Below are 17,457 nucleotides of genomic sequence, written 5' to 3'. Positions count from 1 at the left end.
GGATGGTGGACTGCCAGGTGAGTGCTCCCAGCATGAGGGAGGGGTTACCACAGATGTGGCAGAGAGAGACTACAACTCCCATTTCCCACTGTCCCGATGGCTGGCCACCATCAAGACTAGGGACAATGGGAGCTGTAGTCGCTGTCTCTGCAGAAGAAATCTGTGGTGGGCCCCCCCCCCCTGATGCTGGGAGCACCCACTTGCCCAGTGCTGAAGGCTGGGCCGTAGGGCAGCGCACCATCCATCCACAACCTCAGAGACAGGCTGCTGCGTGTGCGTGTGTGGGGGGCACAGTCAGGATTGGAAGGGACATCCCTGGGGGAGAGTAGTGGCTCTGTGCAATGGGCCTGTGCCTCCTGGCGAGGGGGGCACACACACTGTCACTGAGTGGGCTTGCCGCTAATTGCTAGCCTGCTTGCCTGCTAAAACTGTCATCATTGCTTCCTCCCATGAACAATTGCATTGAAGCTGAAATCTAAAAAAAGGTCTGTCTGCTGAGTTTCTCAATGTGATGTAATTATTTCTGATTTCGGCTTGCTTGTCAGGTGATGTTTACTTCTTTCTTAATCTTCATGCTCTCCTCTGTTCAAATCCAAATATGTGGTTTGCCTTGGTCTACTGAGCTATTAGGTTGTCGCCGCCGCTGCCGCTGAGTGAGATGGTCTGCTCTGCTGCTGCCTGCTTTTTCTGGCCACAATGGGAGTAGTACTACTGCTGTGCCTGAAGCGGCACACACACACACATGCACCCACCCTACCCTCCCCTCCCCCCAAAAAGCTGTGTTGCCAATGATGAGCTTGATGCTGGTGCAGCCCTCACACAAATGTCTGTCTCACGCAGACAGAGAGAGCACACATTGCAACCTGAGGCGACACAGCCCTTTTCAGCCCTAACCCTCTTGCAGAGTGAGTGACTTGAGCAACAAACCCGCACAGTGCACACACACAGGGGAATAAAGGCATCTTCTAGACTCCGAACTAGTGGTAATGTCGTATCATGTGATTGCACACAGTCTTTCTGCCCAGTATCTGCGGCATGCATTGGGATGCAATCCGAAAAAGCCTGCAAAAATTCTAGCTTGCTTTGTTGCAGAGACCTCTTCGTGGTGTGTGGTGTTGTTGTGTGATGTGGTGTGGAGTGGTGTGTCCGTGTGGGGCCCGGTAAAGGACAGGACAGGTGCAATTCACTGTGCCTGTGCATGTGTGTGGGGAGATGCATCATTGCATTATGTTTCCAAATGAAGATCGGGTCATGTTTGTGAGTTGATTGACAGCATTTTATTTGAAGATTGTGCTTGCCCATACATAGATGCGGCGATCTCATGCCACAGAGTCAGACAGGAAAAGAAATGTCCAGAGACACGTGCGTGCTGCCATTCTCTTCTTATCTGCCATCATCATCCTTTACTCTTCAAAGCTGTGTGGGCGAGGAGAGGGCAACAACAACATGCAAAGCCTTGCTGCTCCACTTGCGGAGTGTTGTTGTCTTGCGTGCGTCCTCCACATGCTATGCGTGTTCCCTCCTGGCTGTGCCTGTCTGTTTACTGCAGTGGGCGAAAAAAGTTTGGATGAGATGAGGTTCAGGGCAGGGCACTGTTGCTGGACTTGGAGTGGGATATGGGGCAGCAGAGTGGGGTGGGGTGGTAGTGCCTAATGGGTGTAGGCTGCCACCCCAATTTCAGGGGGGTGGGAGGGACAGAGGGCTGATTTTTTTCTGAATTTCTGAAGTTTTTGTGTCTTTGGGGCAGATGGGGGGGCAGAAAGTGTATCTGCCCCAAAAGAGTGGGGTGGGGTGGTAGTGCCTAATGGGTGTGGGCTGCCACCCCAATTTCAGGGGGGTGGGACAGAGGGCTGATTTTTTGTGAATTTCTGAGGGTTTTCTTGGGTGCAGCAGAGCAGAGTGCTAGATTGATTCATTCCCATACTCGTCATAGTAATTAAGGAGAGAGTGAGAGAAAAGTGAGAGTGTTAGGGTCAGTTAGAGTTGAGAGTACTATATGTTGCATGAATGAATAAATCAATCACTCTGCTGCACCCAAGAAAATCCTCAGAAATTCACAAAAAAATCAGCCCTCTGTCCCACCCCCCTGAAATTGGGGTGGCAGCCTACACCCATTAGGCACTACCACCCCACCCCACTCTTTTGGGGGCAGATCCACTTTCTGCCCCCCCATCTGCCCCAAAGACACAAAAACTTCAGAAATTCACAAAAAATCAGCCCTCTGTCCCACCCCCCTGAAATTTGGGTGGCAGCCTACACCCATTAGGCACTACCACCCCACCCCACTCTTTTGGGGCAGATACACTTTCTGCCCCCAATCTGCCCCAAAGACACAAAAACTTCAAAAAATCACAAAAAAACAGCCCTTTGTCCCATCCCCCTGAAATTTGGGTGGTAGCCTACACCCATTAGACACTACCACCCCACCCCACTCTTTTGGCTCCAGGGTCCTTTTTGCTGATCCGAATCGATTCGGATTTGGATTAAATCCGAATCCGAAACGAATCGGGGGTGATTCGGGTCAGCAAAATTCGGACACAGAACAGAACAAAGGTGATTCGGCTCGGGTCCCGAGCCGAATCACCGAAAACCCGAAATGCACACCCCTACCTGAGACATAGTTGCTGAACGACTGTAAAAGCCTGGTCGGTATCAAAAACGGCTGAGAGATCCAAAAGAACCAGCAGAGTCAGACTCCCTTTGTCAATTCCCTGGTGAAGGTCATTTATCAGGCTGACCAAGGCCGTCTCAACCGCATAGCACTCCATAAAGCCAGTTTGAAATGGGTCTAGATAATCAGTTTCCTCCAAGCCTGCTTGTAGCTGGTCAGACATAACACTCTCAATCATCTTACCCAACCATGGGAGGTTGGAGACTGGCCTATAATTATCCATCAGGTTTCTTAAGAAAAGGTCTAATTATTGCCTCCTTCAAGTGTGGTGGCAGCCTGCCCTCCCTCAGTGAGGTATTATTTGTTTATTTATTTATGTATTTATTCCCCACCCAAACTTATGTCTCTGGAAGGGAGGAAGCAGGGCCGGCTCAGCCAATCTTCCAGCTCAGGTCAGTGAGATTTAGATGGGAAAAGAGTCCCCAGCCTCTCAACTAGCCCTCCAGTCTTCCAGTCTGGGTGGGACATGGTGCTGAAGGCTGGGGCAGGGGACATTTGAGGGCCAAAAAAAAGTTTGAGTCCCCAGAACTCAAAGGAGCATTCCATGATAAACTGCCCGTTTCCAAATTAACCATTTAATCTAACAGAAATGGAGTTGTAAATAATAGCATCCCCCCGCCCTGGACTATTCTCTGTTCCCAGAAACTGGGAGGCTGCCCACCCTAGAACAGCTATCAGATAAGGAGTAACAGAGACTGACATTTCATGTCCAAAGCATGACCATGAAGGATGTGCAAGATGTTCCCAAAAGACAATTAACAATAGACACACAAGTGGGGGCCCCACGACAACACTTTGCAGAGCACTTTGAATTATATCTGCGGTAACAGTTTCCCTTCCATTTGACAGCCCATTATGTATAACACTTTCCAGATTTCTCAGTCTTCAATTGTTTGACTGAGCGTATGTATACAGTTGTATCATATGGACTCTCTCAGCAGTAATGTTGTGTTCTGTACTCTGAAGTGCTTTTCAGCATATAAAGTCATATTTTGTGCTCCAGGAGCCATCTCCATTAACACTCTCACATATTCACATTCTTTTTCCCTCCTCCATTTTATTTTTGTTTGATAGACACACTTGCTTTGTTCATATATTTTTCATAACCTTTGTTAGATGTACAATTTCTATCTCATTCTAATTGGTTAAAGCAGATGTTCTCAAAGTTTTGGTTTTTTTAAACATTTATATTCCGCTCTTCCTCCAATGAACCCAGAGCGGTGTACTACATACTTGAGTTTCTCCTCACAACAACCCTGTGAAGTAGGTTAGGCTGAGAGAGAAGTGACTGGCCCAGAGTCACCCAGCTAGTATCATGGGATCCAAATGTTCTTGGACTACAACTTCTTTGGCCATTGTGGCTGGGGATGATGAGAGTTGTAGCCCAACAACATCTGGCTGGGGATCCATGTTTGAGATGCCCTGGGCAGTGTTCCCTCTTACAGAGATTCTCAGATGTTGTTGACTACAACTCCCAGAATCCCCAAGCAAAAGTCATTGCAGCTGGGGATTCTGGGAGTTGTAGTCAACAACATCTGGGAATCCCTGTTAGAGGGAACACTGGTCCTGGGTTAAAGTACACACATTTTTAATTATTTACCTTCACTTTTTCCTGAAGGTCCTCTTCTTTCTGATTTCTGGGGATTTTGCCAAATTGCCTCCATGTGGTGGGCCTTATTTTAAAAGTCTTGTACTTCTGCATATCTAGGGGTTCCACCTGAACAAGTACTGTAGCAGCTTTCCCCTTGGAAATAGAGCTAAATCAGTAGCTCCATTTTGCCTCCAAATCAATCAGTATGAGGTCATCAGTTTTAGTATTCAAGGGAATTTTTACCTAGGAGTTGAGGCCCATTGTTAAACAGGCAAAGTCATTTTGTGTAGATTGCCACTATTTTTTTTAAAAAAAAAAATTAAACCTTTTCCCCAGCATATTCTGGTGTAAAAAGTAGTTCATTCATCTAATTTAAGTGGAAGGATTGTGTATCTGTAAATTGTGTATCAACATTTTGATTGTGTATCAAAATTTGGTATCCGTAGGTAATCAGGAAGTATAACTTTATTTCACACAAACAAACCCACAAACAAACTTGTCAAAATATATAATAAGTATAACAACAACAAAAAAGACTGTCCAGATTTCCCCATGGACATCAGTCATGGTTTCCCACCCATTTTCTATAGAAACTGACATTGAACTGACATTGAGAGTTTATTCTCCCAGAAAAAAAAATAGTGACCAAACGTTTAGGGGTGGGGTTATAAGATTTGGATCCTGTTAGAATTATTGATTACCAGTATTCTCCAATATCATATTTTTAGTCATGGGGTCTTGTTCAGCTGTTTGCCCATTGCCTAGAAAATGAAGCACACACTCCAAGAACAAAAGTTAAAGAATTCTTTTTATTATTATTATTATTTTTTTTTTTAAAAAAACCCTACTTTAAACATCAAAAGTTTTAACAGAGATCTCACCAGTCCAAGTAGTCTTTGAAACAGTATCTGGACATAGACAGAAGATTAAAAGTATAAAAGCCCCTTATGTGATTAGAAATATGCAAGCCCCTTTCTCCTACAATTCCCAGCTATTGTTGGACTATAACCCATATAATCCCTTAGGCCATTGTGGCAGGGGATGATAGGAGTTGTAGTTCAACAATGTCTGGGGATCTAAATTTGAGAATTCAAGGCTTAGGCTGGGAGTCCTGGGAACATTTAGGTATGCTCTGGGGCAGAGTGGCAAAAACAAATCAGTCTTGAGCAGATATACATAGAATGTGCTCCTTCAGCTAACAGTGACAATACATGCACACCTGGCCCTTTTCCACAATTTTGCCTAGGCTGCAAATATAAATAAGATAAAAGGGCTGGTTCTGTGGTAGTGAACATGAATTGTCCCCTTTTCTAAGCAGGGTCCATCTTGGTTTGGATTTGGATGGGAGACTACAAGCCCTTTCTCACGATCAGTGAGAAAGGGCTCGGGGTGTGTGGAGAGGAAGCCTTGAAAAGCTTATCTCCCCCAAAGATGATTTCTCCATCCATTCTGGGTACAGAGATTGCGTGCCCAGATGTGCAGTTGCCTCCTCTGGGCGTGTGAAAGTCGGGACATCCCACACAGTGCGGGACAGTTGGCAATCCTAGACTTCGGGGTAAATTTGGCTGATATGTGAACGCACACCTCCATTCTAGAGGAGATATAAACTAAAAGCCCGGTGTGAAAAACATACTGCCTTCCCACCTTCATGCCATTTGAAACAACAGGCATGTCCAAAAACCTAAGAGGATATTTATTCATCCTGTATGAAACAGAAGCAAAATGCCCAGTCATTTAAAAAAAAATTATCAGCAACACGGAAGGAGGCAGGCAGACAGTCATAACCCTGCTGGCTCTTTGAACTGCTCTTTGATGCCAAATTGGGAGGAGCAGTTCTTCTTACCAACACTGAGATTGTGCCTACTCCTGTTATTGGTGTAAGCGTAACCAAGTTTGTGATCAAAGGTTTCTAAAGGACAAGTTCAGTGAACTGTTTCTTTCCCTCATACAGGTGAAAACATCACTCTTGTCATCTATATCTTGGGCAAAAAAAAAGGGTTTGTTTGTTTTTTTTAATTACATAGATATAAACAAATAAATAGAGTAGGGTGAAGGACAAGGACTTTAGCCCGATGATATCCCCTGGGCGGAAACAGAGCTAGAAAGACATCTATGAAAGTTTGCTTGCACAAGCAAATGAAAGAGGGAAGAGACCTTGTGCATTCTTTTCCACTGTGATGCCTGACTGTATTCAGTTTTATTCTTCACTATGCAGCTTTCCATTTAGATATAGCACCCAAGGTCATTATTTATTATATGGTAACTACTAGTGTGCAGTCATGAATGCTAGCTGGCCAGCAAATTTCTTTGGCAGATCATGGGCTAGTTGCCCAAGAAGCCAGAGGAATCCTTCAGAATGGGGCATTAATAGCCATGAACTTGGCCAGAGGTGGGAAACCATCAAGAGTCTTATCAGATTTAAATACACACTTCTACTTGATGCCCTCTTTACAACTTTTAGCTGGCTCTAATGAAGGGATTAGTCGCCTTAAGTAGCTGCAGTGGGGAAATGCTTGACTAACAAGCAGAAGGTTGCCAGTTGGAATCCCCGCTGGTACTATATCGGGCTGCAGCGATATAAAGATGCTGAAAGGCATCATCTCATACTGTGCAGGAGGAGGCAATGATAAACCCCTCCTATATTCTACCATAGACAACCACAGGGCTCTGTAGGCGCCAGGAGTCGAAATTGACTTGATGGCACACTTTACCTTTAATGAAGGGATTGTGTTACTAAACCCGTTTAGTCACATCTGAAGAGTCCTTGAGGGCCTGGCCAAATTATATTTAAAAATAGCCTCCGAAATACAGACCAGTCATGTTCTATAAGATAGAGCCGCATTTGATGAGGCTATAATGCTTAATCTTTTACTTCATTAAAAAAAAAATGTAGGTGATTTTATGAGCTGGTTCACACAATGATTGTGATGTCAATTAAAGCCTGTGGAGCATGTCATATGAACTCAGGCCCTTTTGGCGATCTCAGATTGGTGCTGCAAAAAAACCAAGTTCACATCTAAGATTAAGAAACAGTGTTCTCTGTAACTGGGATTCTCAGATGTTGTTGACTACAACTTCCACAATCCCCAGCCAAAGGCCTCATGGATGCTGAGAGTTGTAGTCAACAACATCTGAGAATTCCTGTTCAGGCACACTGTTAAGGACCTCAGCTTAAATGTCAGTTTTTCACAGCACCAATGTGAGATCTCCGAATACGCCACAGCATGCTTCACAGAAGTGGATGCACTGCCGGAATCTCCACTTTGCATTTAACTGACATCAGGATCATTGTGTGAAAAGAAAAGATTGTGCCATCGAGTCAGTGTTGACTCCTGGAGACCATAGAGCCATTTGGTTTTCTTGGTAGAATACAGGAGTGGTTTACCATTGCCTTCCTCCCATGCAGTATGAGAGGATGTCTTTGCCATTGTCAGTGAAGTGAGCATCCACCTCCAGCGCCTTCCTATATCACTGCTGCCCGAAATAGGTGACTACAAATCTGTGCCCTTTCCTTTTTCATTGTGTGTAAAGGTAATGGTAAAGTGTGCCGTCAAGTCGATTTCTAGGGATGTGTGGACCAGTTCGGCGGTCCTGTCCGGGGGTTCGGGGTCAAACTGAACCACCCCCTGGTTCTGTTGGACCGGAACCGGACCGCTGGGGCCAGTCCGCAAATTTTCTTTCTTTTTTTAAATGTATATTTAAAATACCTTTCGCCCCTTTGGGGAGCTTGCTGAGGCCGTGGGGTGTGTGTGTGTGTCCGTGCAGTTTCCCTCTCACCCTGCTGTCCAGGACACTGCCGCGGCCCACTGCAGCTGGGTAATTGACCATTTTCGGCCCCAATTACCCCAATGGTCAATTACCCGGCCGTGGCGGGCCGCGGCGGTGATAAGGATGGCCAGCGGGGGGAGAGGGAACCCACACGGACCCCCCACCCACCAACCCGGTAGCCTCAGCAAGCCCTCCAAAGGGGCTAAAGGTATTTTAAATATACTTAAATTTTTTTTAAAATAAAGAAAATTCATGGACCGGGTGGGGTTCGATGTGGGGCCGGATCAAAATGGCCCGGTTCAGTTTGAGGCTGGTCTGGCCTCAAACTGAACCGGGCCAGCCGGTTCCATGCACACCCCTATCGATTTCGACTCCTGGTGCCCACAGAGCTCTGTGGTTTTCTTTAGTAGACTACAGGAGGGGTTTACCATTGCCTCTTAATATGTTAATTGCATTTACTTAAGTGATTATTACGATGACTATGGATACAATAAATATTTATATACCATTTTCCAACAAAAGTTCCCAAAGCAGTTTAAATTTACATTGATATCAATCAATCAATAAAATGGCTCCCTTTCCCCAAAAAAGGCTCATGATCTAAAAAAGAAACACCAGATAGACACCAGCAACAGCCACTGGAGGGATGCTGTGCTGGGGATGGATAAGGCCAGTTGCTCTCCCCTTGCTAAATAAAGAAAACCACCACTTTAAAAGGTGCCTCTTTGTTCTTTTTTCCAGGGGATTCCTTCTGGGGATTCCTGTTACAGGGGACACAGTTAAGGACCTTTTCCTTAACTTGAATAATAATCTAGGGCATTCTCGGCCACAGGATGTGGGGGATGGCCACCAACTTAAATGGCTTTAAAAGAAACTTAGACAAATTCATGGAGGACTATTAATGGCTACTAGTCTGGATGGCTATAGGCTATCTTCAGCTCCAGGGATAGGATGCCTTTGAATAGCAGGAGCAGGGAGCAGTAGAAGGGGGGGGGGCATATCTTCATTTCCTGCTTGTGGGTTTGCCAGAGATTCCTATTGGGTAACTCCTGAGTAGACCTATTAAGTAATGTAGTCTGGATACTGCTCACAGTGGTCAGGACTTATTTCTTTTCATGTTCTTTTACAGAAGCAGAACATTTATGTCCCACCTTTCTGCTTCAAGAGCATTCAGGACAGGCTACAAGAGTGAAAAACCGAGTTTAACAAAGAAATAAGCAGAGCATCATAACAAAATGAAAACAACCATGAACACAACTAAGAGAGCAGAAAAACAGGTGCATGGTTGCACTTTCAAGTGGCATCCACACATTAACCACTGTGTTTAGCTGATTGGTTGTGAAGGCTTTAGGGGGCTGCTTCTGATTTGTCCAAAAGCAGCTCTCTTACTGTGTTACTGATGGAGCAACAGTGACAACTAGTGGCTATTTACATTAGCAGAAAGCAGAAAAACCTATTGGTAAGTAACCCTAAGAAGACATTTCTGCAGAAATATAGATAAAGAACTGCTAAAGTCTGCTACACACAATACAATACAATACAATACAATACAATACAATACAATACAATACAATACAATACAATACATGGTGGAAGTTATATTCAGATAATTTTTTCCACAAACCAGCTGTCATATGGAAAACTGAGAGAAGCTGCCTAACTCTAATCCTCTGCTAACTGAGCAAAGAGGCACCTTATTAAAGTGGTGGCTCTCTTTATTGAACAGGGGGAGAGCAACTGGCCCTGTCCATGTCCAGCACAGCATCCCTCCAGTAGCTGTTGCTGATGTCTATCTGATGTTTCTTTTTTAGATTGTGAGCCCTTTGGGGACAGGGAGCCATTTGATTGATTGATTGATTGATTGATTGATTGATATCTATGTAACTGTTGTTGAGAAGTGGTATATAAATATTCATCATATTTGTTTTCATATAACTCTTCCTCTTTTCTTGTGGGGTACAGGTTGCACTTCACCCAAAACATCAATTTTCAGTGTTCAGAATGTAGTTGTATCAGATATGCCATTGCCATTTAATACTAAAATGTAGATCCATAGTTTTACTAGCCTTCAGTTTTTCTACAAAAAGAAAGCAAATGCACACATATTAATTTACTGGGTTCCTTATTTTGAAGGGACAAATAGCTGTCTACTTAAAATTAACCCACTCTCTACAATGTATTCACTCTTACATAACTCTGGATCATTGAATGCTACCCCTGAAATCTGAATATTACACAACTTTAATGTCACATTCAGGAGTGGCCCAAGAAATTTTGAACAATAATGACCACACACACACCCCGCCCCGGGCCTGGCATCTGCCGGTGGGTGCTCAGCATTTTTAGGCCATGCTGCCAAGGCAGCAGCATGTAAGCACTCTCAGACTATGCCAACAAGCCAGGGCATTCCTAGCCTATGTTGCGTGGGGGGCGGGAGGAGATGCAAGGAAAATGAATGTTGGAGTGAGGAATGGGTGTGGCAGCAGATGGCAGGGAAGTCCATCAGGTAGCATCTGTGGTGGCAAGAAGCCAGTGCCTAATGCCCCCTGTGTCCTTCCTCATGCCCATGCCTGAGGTGACTGTCTCGCTCTGCCTCATGGAAGGGGCACCCCAGTGGCATTGTGTGGTATGCATAGCTAGCTATGTCAACGTTAAAGTGGTGTAAGGATGATGCTATATTCAATCAGTGAACTGAATACTGTCAGTGGACTGACTTTCCCCTTAAGTAGAACCCAGCCACCAAACTTCCACTTCTCTCTCTTCCCATAATTAGCAAAAACCTTGAAGCAGGCCTGTGTTAGGCCCCCTGCCAGGAAGCTGTATATAACCCTGTAAAAGACACCTGTTAGTTACCAGCACTGGGGATGTGCATGTAACTATTTTGCATTCTGTTTCTAACTTGAAACTCAGGGTGTGAATGGAACTGATTTTGGTGGTTCGGTTCAAATTGGAGCTGAATTTGAACCGGACCACTGGACTGTGAGTCAGTTTGAGTCAAACTGGCCCCCGGTTCAGTCTGAGGACAAACCGGGCTGAGCCAGTTTAGATCCAGTTTGGATTCGGCTCAAGGGGGCATGCTTGTTAAGGGGAATCTGGTGAAGATTCCCCTTAACAAGCAATGGAGTTATCCCAGCCTGCCTTTTAAAAACTCCTAATGGGGGCAGCGAGAGGGCACCTCAGTGGTGGCAGCAGCACAGCTCCTCCAGACTCTAGACCAGGTCCAGGGCTCCAATGCAGTCCAGTTCTGGCCTCTGCACATATATGGAGGCATTTGTGTGACCCCTGCATACGCATGGAGGCCATTTGCGTGATGACACAAGATCCTATGGGGGTTGGGGGAAAAGGTTAAAATTTTGTTTACAATTACCCACTTGACCACTTTTTTCTTTTCTTTTGTGTAGACCCCTTATGCTCTACTACCCAACCTATTTTGGTGTCACTAGGACTTATCCAGGGGGATCAGTTGATTGTTTCAAGTTGCCCCATTGCTCCCTATGGCCAGAACAAGCTGCACTCACAAAGAGCATGCACACAAGTTTTGCATTGCAATTTGTAATACATTTTACATCCCTGCCTTGAAAAACACTGCAGAAACACACAGTAAAAGGGCATTTGTCCCTCCCAACACAGAACACATATTTTAAACACAATCCAAAAATGGCCAAAAAAGCATCATTGGCCCAGAATCCACTGCCAGCCACAGTGCCTGTGCTGCAGTAACATCACTGGCACAAGTTGCTCTCTCACCCACAATTATGACTCCTCTCATTACTTCCTAGCATTGCAACAGCTGCCACAGCAGCATCCTTACTTAGCAGGAAGCAGAGCCATAAGCTCAACTAGAACAACTTCAACCACATTTTGACTGAGAACATCTTGCAATGATGATTGCAGACCAGACCAGACCAGAGCAGTGAGAGAAGCACAAGCTAGTCTTAAGGCCATTCAGGGGGTTCATCACAGCAATCAGCAAGAAATATTACAGAGAGAGAGAGCTGCCACTGTCAATTTCTCACCACAACACTATCTCACAAACAAAACAAACCACAACTCAAGGAAGGCAGCCAAGTTCTGCCTTTGTCATCTGAGACCCAGCAAAACCAGAAATTTATAGCAGCAATAGCACAGCATATTATACTCAGTGCTGAGAAAAGAGAAATGCAAAATCAAACCTACCTACCTCTTCTCCTCTCCTGATATATCCTCTTCTTCAAGAGGATATACAGTATAAGGGCTTTCTCTGCCTCCCAGTCACTTTGAATACATTTTGAATTTGAAATTCCCTTCAAAGGTATTCCCACTCCCTCTCCCCCCACAGCTATTGGGGGCACAGTTGCCCATGACTTGATTTTTATGATATCAACAAGCCAACCAAGAAGCAAGGAGATTGTAAACCAATAAGAAGAAGGTGCTAGAAAACCAATCAGCAAGGGGAAATCAGCTCTCAAAAATGGTGCTTGAAAAGTCAAAACATTTTGATTGAAACAGGGTGTTGTGCTCCGAGCTTGAAACAGGTCTGGTTTTTAGAGTGTTCTGTTACGAGCTTGAAACATTCAAAATGGCCCATTTCGAGTTGAAACGTTTCACATTTGAAATATTCTGCAGATTCCTAATCAAAACCTGTGTGGAGTCTGGATCCAATAGTTAAACTTAGCAGATAGCACTACACCAGAATGGTGTAGTGGTTGGACTGGGGAAACCCTAGGTCAAATCCCTGTTCAGCATGAAACTCACTGGGTGATTCTGGGCCAGTCACATCTCCCAGCCTAAACTGCTTCACAGGGTTGTGGAGAAAGCATGCTGTGGGATAAACATAACCATGATCCTCTGGGCTCCATGGAGGAAGAGCAGGATACATGAAAAAATAAATTCATGGGCTCCTGATGATTCATGATTGATGTTAATTCCCTACAATTTCAGATTTCTCTTTTGGTGGCATAACCAAAGCTGAAGTTGAAATAAGTTAAGGGACATGAATTTGGGGGAAAGTGGCTATGTGAATAAGGCCAGAGATTAAGGTCAACCCCCTAGCACTGTGAAGAGCACTGTTGAAAAAGGATTCCCATGGAAGAGTCCTAATGAAACATGAAGACTGATGTAAGGTGGGGTGGGATTAGTCATGCTGCTGGAACTCATGATGAAACAAAATCCCAATCAATCATCTTTATTCAGTCCATTGACAAGCAAGACAAATAAATACATAGCAAGAACAAATCACAAGGTACATTCAAATAATCCCACAAGACTCACCCTACATCAATATACTCCGGATTCTGCTAGCAGTGTAGCAAAACTTTGCCACTGGGTAAGAAATATTAGCATCCTTATCTTCAAGAAGAAAATTCACTAACAGATCATTAGGAATACTGCTTCGACAGCAACCAAAATGCCGTGATAATAAGGATACAATTAAGTGTTTCCTAACCTCTTCATACAATTCACAATGAAGCAAGATATGAGCAACTGTCTCAGTTTCATTAGAGCTACAAGGGCAAATTTGTACTTCTATTGGCCAATGATGGAATCTGCCATAAAGGAATGCAGATGGCAGTGCATTAAAATGGGCTCTAGAAAAAAAACCCCAACGATACTTGGAGAAGGCGATACTAGATAAATATGGAGCAGTAGAAAATCCTAGACATTATTTTAAAGGTCTATACAGTTTTGGGAGAAGGGCAGTTTCATTCTGTAGCTCCAGAAGACGTTGGTAAACCAGAGCCTTTGCAACCTGGAGGCCCAGCTCCAACAAATATTCAGGGTCTAACCCTATTGACACCAGTTTGTTGACTATCCTTTCAGACCAAGAGGGACGGGGGGAGATAGCAAGAAAGAAAGGTATTAAACCTAATGGCTGCAAATGAATCTTCAGCCAGTAGTTAATAGTAATTCTCCAAACCCTAGTTTCCACCTTGGGTAGCCCGGCCTCTTGACACAGTACTGAATTAGAAGTACATTTGGGAGTACTAAACAAAGCTCTAAGAAAACCCAATTGTGTTCTTTCTAAATAAGTAAAATTATTACAAAGGCCTAACTGGGCTCCATAGGTAAGTTGTGATAAGGATTTAGCTGTAAACAACTTGATGGCCACTGGAATAAAGCCATCCCCTTTGGTTCTAAAGAATCTAAGGATAGCAGCAGAACTCCTTTGAGCAGAGTCTGCTACTGATTGCGGTTTAAAAATTTTTATTGGTTTTTAGAATATCTTCTAATTAAGTAAATATTGACTTCCCGCTCACCAATCTGTGCGATTCATTAACTATACAAATCAACCATTGCTATAATAAATCAAAGCATATATCCTACACATTACAAACTCGATTTTACTCTACCCGACCTGCTATTATTACTAAATTTCAAACCCTGCTGAAAAATCGATATTAGAAAAGTAGTTCTTTAAGTATAGTAAGAATGGTTTCCAATCTTCTTTAAAACATTCCAAGTTTCCATCCCTTATCAGTACTGTAAGTTTTGCCATCTCAGCATATTCCAAAATTTTTATCAGCCTATTTTCTTTTGAGGGCATTTCATTGTCCTTCCATTTCTGCGCATATACTATTCTGGCCGCCGTGGTTGCATACATAAAAAAAGTTAAGTTTCTTCTGGAAAACTCTCCTTGCATTATTCCCAGCAGGAAGGATTCTGGTTTCTTAGGAAATGTCATTTAAAAAATTTTCTTCAACTAATTATATATCATATCCCAAAAGGCCTTTGCCTTCCCGCAAGACCACCACGTATGAAAAAAGTTCCTTCACAGTGTCCACATTTCCAACATTTGTTTGGAACATTTTTATACATTAATGGTAATTTTTTGGGTGTCAAATACCACCTGTACATCATCTTATAATAATTTTCTTTTAAAGTATAACATGCAGGAAACTTTAAATCCATTTTCCATAATTTTTCCCAAGCTGCCATATCTATATTATGACCCACATCTTGAGCCCATTTTATCATAGTCATTTTAACCACTTCATCTCTTGTCTCCTCCAGAAGCAGCAGCTTATACATCTTAGAAACTATTTTTTCATCATTTTCACACAGCTCCTTCTCAAATCTCGACATTTGATCTTCAAATCCAACTTTAAGATCCTTCTTATAGATTTCATTTAACTGATGGTACTGAAACCAGTTACTAACCAAATTTTGTACTTCAATTAGGTTTTTTAACTTACAGCCCTGTTCTTGGAAACATAACAAATCCCTGTAGGTACCCCATTCAGGTTGCATATTTTCCTCTTTACGTGCTAAAGCTTCAATTGGGGATAGCCATAATGGAGTTTTAAATTCCAACCATTTTTTATATTTTACCCACACTCTCATTAGACTCCTTCTTACATAGTGATTAAGAATTGGATATGATTGGATATGAGCAAGCTGTATCCCATTATACCAATAAACAACACCCAAATACTTAAAACATCTCATCTGATCGATTTTATGACCATCAATCTGCCAGGATGAACTTTTAATTTTGTTTTTAAAGCACATTATTTTAGTTTTATCATAATTGATAATTTGACGCTCCTCATGACAGTGATGAGTCAAAGATCTTAAGGCTTGTTTGAGACAATCCTCGTCCGTGATAAAATTACTGCATCATCTGCGTACATATGAATTGGTAACTTCTTCCCTGCTAGTGTAGGAGCATGGTTATCTATGGCCTGCAGACGTTTTATAAGCGAATCAATGTAAATATTGAATTAAAAAGGAGCCAGAAGACACCCTTGCCTCACACCTTTGTGGGACCATTACATGGAACCAAGAAGACAAGGATTGAAGAATAGAACAATATCGGACCTCTGAAAAGTATACAGTGTACTGTGCTTGATTGGCCAGCAAACTCGCCTGACCTGACCCCATAGAGAATCTATGGGGCATTGCCGAGAGAAGGATGAGAGACATGAGACCAAACAATGCAGAATTGCTGAAGGCCGCTAATGAAGCATCCTGGTCTTCCATAATACCTCATCAGTGCCACAGGCTGATAGCATCCATGCCACGCCGCATTGAGGCAGTAATTGCTGCAAAAGGGGCCCAAACCAAGTACTGAATACATATGCATGCTTATACTTTTCAGAGGTCCGATATTGTTCTATTCTTCAATCCTTGTCTTATTGGTTCCTTGTAATATTCTAATTTTCTGAGATTGTGGGTTTGGGGTTTTCATGAGCTGTACGCCATGATCATCACAATTATAACAAATTAAGGCTTGACTTATCTCGCTTTGCATGTAATACGTCTTTCTCATATATCAGTTTCACCTTTTAATTTGCATTACTGAAATTAATGGACTTTTGCACGATATTCTAATTTTCCGAGTTTCACCTGTATTAAGGAAAACGTTTCAGTTGGCAGACCTAAACAGCAACTTGGGCAGCTCTGATTAGGTGCTAAACAAAGGCTCATTATTATGAGGAGCTCTAAGGCAAGTATCCACTAAGATTGTCAGTTCATTCAACTTAGCTTCTAGATTATCAAATTTCTCCAATAATATTCTCAGGGTCTCTGACATTAAAAAAAGCTTCACTAGACAGTATATCCAACAATGGAGAACTTCCAGAGAGCTTATCTGAATCCGATAGGGACAAGATTCCCTGGCGAGACTGTTGTTGCTCACCACAGCATGAATTGGGAGGAAAAATCTCCACCTCTATATTATCTCCTGGCAGATACGAAGAGCCACTTTCCAGGACAGAAAATCTGTTAGAGGTTGAAATGCCACCTTGCAGAATCACTTGGAGGTCTTTATCCAGCAGATAATTGTCTATTTTCAGTTGTTTACCGGTCTTCCCCATCAGCATTCTGTGGAGAGGAGAGTTGGTGTTTCCTCAGACTCATTGCTCTGCAACAAAGCTCATCACTGTCTCAACTTTTCTACACTGCAGTTCCACAAAATAAAATATCTAGAAGTCTAGGAAGGGATAAAGTAAAAGTAAAACTATTCTCCTAAAAACTGTAAAGAAAACAATCCCCTAAATCCATAAAGAAGCACCAATTTAGGAGCTACTAAAGTGTGCTGCCTCCTCCACAGCTGCAGCTCTATGACCACAAAATCCGATTTCTGAATGCTGAGATGCTTCCCTGCTTTAGAGTTTATAATGAACTCGGAATTTCTACCAGGAACTCACTGGCCTGCTTGGCACTCTAACAGGAAACCAGCTCTTTGACAAGAACAGAAGGTACTAGATAATCAATTAGAACAGTAAGATAAAGGACTTTATCAGATGCCAACCAAAGGAAGTTATCTCTGTGCTAGGTACTGAATGTCCATTTCTGTGTGCCAACCTTGTTAGCAAACTGGGCCCCTTAACTGGATTCCTCTGTTGGACAGCACAACTCTTGCAAATGAAGATCCATACATACTGGCATTACTGCTGGCTCTTTTCCTCCTGACCCCAGACTGCAGCCAATTGGATGGAAATAGTTG

At 43.2% G+C, this 17,457-nt stretch overlaps 1 long non-coding RNA gene across 1 annotated transcript; it reads right to left on the bottom strand.

Moving 5' to 3' along the window:
* Positions 1-1,254: 1,254 nt before the first annotated feature.
* Positions 1,255-17,165, bottom strand: LOC128328182 (uncharacterized). Its single transcript, XR_008309066.1, has 2 exons — positions 16,648-17,165; positions 1,255-1,543 (listed from the first exon to the last, which is right to left on the bottom strand). It is a non-coding gene; the product is annotated as an uncharacterized LOC128328182 (long non-coding RNA).
* Positions 17,166-17,457: the final 292 nt, after the last annotated feature.

The sequence above is a fragment of the Hemicordylus capensis genome, chromosome 5 (assembly GCF_027244095.1).
Source record: "Hemicordylus capensis ecotype Gifberg chromosome 5, rHemCap1.1.pri, whole genome shotgun sequence".
NCBI lineage: Eukaryota > Metazoa > Chordata > Lepidosauria > Squamata > Cordylidae > Hemicordylus > Hemicordylus capensis.
Note: the sequence above shows the minus strand (reverse complement) of the source record. Positions and strands in the feature narration are given on the sequence as shown.